This window comes from Protopterus annectens, chromosome 11.part0 (assembly GCF_019279795.1).
Source record: "Protopterus annectens isolate FY-2018-M chromosome 11.part0, PAN1.0, whole genome shotgun sequence".
NCBI classification, from domain to species: Eukaryota; Metazoa; Chordata; order Ceratodontiformes; family Protopteridae; genus Protopterus; species Protopterus annectens.
In genome coordinates, this window is record NC_056745.1 from 351302706 (window position 1) to 351306133 (window position 3428).

A 3428-nucleotide genomic window follows, 5' to 3' on the forward strand; every position below is an offset into this window, starting at 1 on the left:
TGTTTTAAATGCTTCCTGAGTAGGAAGGTGTCTTATAGTGTACACCGTAAATAAAACAACAATATACATGATAATTACAATGACATGGAAAATAATTTATAGGAGAAAAATATGAGGTTATATATGTTATCAAAATGCTTGCAAACATAAAGGATAGTTTACCTGTAGGAAAGCTATCATCTCACACTTAAAGTATAATAAAATAATAGCCATTTTAAACATATAGCTTTATAAATGGATTGAGTTAACAGCAGTCTATCTGATCCAAAGCATAGAACTTACCATTTTGAGAATAACAATGTCAGTGAATTTTATGTAATATATGAAAACTAAAGCCTATTATTTATATTTGATATGGACATTCTCAGGTAATCAAAAACTGCAATGTAGTTTATAGTCTTAATACAATATTGTATTTTTGAAATAATATATAATTTAATTTTACTTTAGGTACATCTGCAGCTACATGATACAATTATTTTGTGAATATGTTAAACCAAAATTCAAAATGGCAGCTCCTCAAGATGGGAGTGGCACAAAAAGACATTTGTTGTTGTCACATGTATAAACATTTACCACAGGAATTGTCCATTGCATTGGAATATACACTGTGCATCTATAAAACTGTAAGACATGAAGCAGGGACTGTGCACTCTTTACTGGCAGTTTCAAAAGAAAGGCAAAGCAGGAAACATATGAGGTGAGGAATTCATCCCTACTTCCCACATCCCTAGATTCCTGTTGCAATTGGATAGGCTGGCATAGCCTCTGATCTGTGATTAGACTAGCGGTGCTCTGTCACTGAAAGTATAACTTAAAGGTAAGCTCTCTACAATTGATGGATTATCTAGTTTTATTAGTAATAAGAATTTGCATTAGTACAATTTGTGACTTGTATTCAGGTTACTGAAAAATTCCAGTATTAAAATGTTTAGCAAACTGTAGCTGTAGTCTATGTTTATTGCTATAAATTGTTAATTTATGAGAGGGCAAATCAGCTGAGAAATTATGTGGCTAAATGTAGTTATTCTGTTATAAGGATGACATATTATTTTCTGCATTAATATAGATCACAGAAAGTGAGATGGAGGTGGAGGGTGTTAGGTGGATACTGAGGATGGCAGATGATAATGAAACTCGTTCCGACAGAACTGCTGACATTAGACTTACAGGCAGGAAAATGGGAAGACAGCTAAGCTAAAATGTTTGGACTGTAGCATACAGCTTTATTTCACCATCTGTCCTTTACCAATGGATGTAAAATGATTACAAATATATATGCTCATAGAAAAGACTTCATAATAACAGTGTGACTTAGCTAAGTGAAGTAAGTACTATGAACTTTAAGGCTACTGCATGATACAATCTGCTATAAAGTGTGTGAAAGATGTAGGCAACTTTTATTTCACAAGTTAAGAATATATTATAGCAGATGCTTTAGATAATGCTTACACAATGAAACTGAGCTCTGAAACCAAGTTCAAAGGAGATATATTCTGAGGCAAATAAAATGATACTGTTTGACTACTGTCTCAGCAAATACGGAAACATTTCATGTTTTTAAATGCAGTCTATTTATCTAGTATCCTATGAAACATTTTCTGTGAGTGAAAATAGCTAGCTTAACTGGTTATACTCTGCATTACACACACACACACACACACACACACACACACACACACACACACACACACACACACACACACACACACACACACATGTACACACACTCATGCACACACTGTACTGTGCCACAGATTTTGTTGACGTGCAAGTTTTCTAACAAAGATAAATAAATAAAAAATTAACCACATTCAGCAAGTCTAAATCCTGGCCATAGCAGACAAAACAACTGCTCATTCCGGCACAGTGCTCTCTGTATCGTTGACTTAATAGGTTTGTTTGATGAAGGCCTAGAGGAAAAAGAGTCTCTTGTGTTGTCATTTATACTCAGTGGAATTTTCTGGGCATACACTTAGACAAGCTTCATGAAGGCTTTCATTGAAGACCCGTGACCACAGTTTACCTGGCAGTACTTTTCAGATTCACTGGGAGACTCTTTATAAAGCTCAACTATATCTCCGAGCCTGTCATTACAGATTTGCAAATGTGGTAACTTGTAGTAGGAAGTTTAAATATAAAATAAGCAAATTGGATCATAAAGAGGTTTTGAAGTTAAGTTGTTTTGATTAATAATGTATCCATGTAATTACTCTGTCAGCCAATTAAATGGAATGTGTATACTAGATAAATAACAAACAGTTAAAAAGTTAAAAGTCCTAAAAGTCATGAAATCTGAAATTCTTAATCTGAGCTGTTATTCTGAAACATCTGTTCCTAAAGCTATATAGTATTAAACTAACCTGTGTAACTGAAATGTACTATCCAAAAATAAGGGTAGTACTTTAATGCAATTTTTGCTTTGTACACTTTCTACAATATGGAAACAAACAAACAACAAACCAATTTACTAACATTGATTAATTGTAGGACAACAGCAGTTAGAAAACAACATTCAAATGAAATGTATAACATTGTCAGTGTGGTCAATTAAAATTAATGGAAAGCTGCAGAAGCAGAGATGATGGTATAGTTTATATTTAAACCTCCACCTGGCCCCAGACTCTTCTTCCATGTCTTAAAACCTTACAAGACTAAAATTACTGCTGCTTCCCGTTGTGGTAACACTTTCGAACATTACGTCTCAGGAATGAAGGATTTGGTGGTCATGACACTCATCCAAGGTCAGACAGTGAAAATAGATGGAGAGTTTTAGATTACACCCATTGCTTTCTAATTCAGTATTTTAAGTAGTGGTGCTATTCTGCCAACAAAAGAATACATAGTCTGATCAATATATCACATGCAGATTATCAACAAAAGAATACATCGTCTGATCAATATATTACATGCAGATTATCAACAAAAGAATACATAGTCTGATCAATATATCACATGCAGATTATCAACAAAAGAATACGTCTGATCAATATATTACATGCAGATTATCAACAAAAGAATACATTGTCTGATCAATATATTACATGCAGATTATCAACAAAAGAATACATCGTCTGATCAATATATTACATGCGGATTATCAACAAAAGACTACATCGTCTGATCAATATATTACATGCAGATTATCAACAAAGAATACATTGTCTGATCAATATATTACATGCAGATTATTGCAGAAGCATTTATCATTAGCCTAGCAATGCAAACATAAAAATTATTATATTATTGTAAGCCAAGAATAAAAACACTAGAGATAAAAAATGTTGTATGGTTTAGTTAAAATTAAATAATATGAGATATTTTCTGGATCACCGCTGACTCTTCATAATGCTAATTGTATGTCTAAAACTGCTTTGTTTCCTGGCCTTTCTGTGAAAATGTAATCTTAATAAAATGGAAACATGCAA

At 33.0% G+C, this 3428-nt stretch overlaps 1 protein-coding gene across 2 annotated transcripts in view; it reads left to right on the forward strand.

Annotated features, from left to right (window-relative positions):
* The first annotated feature begins 644 nt into the window (after positions 1 to 644).
* The window catches only part of EPYC (epiphycan), a 316403-nt gene continuing 313619 nt past the window's right edge, over positions 645 to 3428 (forward strand). For both annotated transcript variants that reach the window (XM_044087857.1, XM_044087858.1), the window contains exon 1: positions 645 to 820. The gene's annotated coding sequence lies outside the window, so the exon portion shown is untranslated. The remainder of the gene's footprint in view (positions 821 to 3428) is intronic.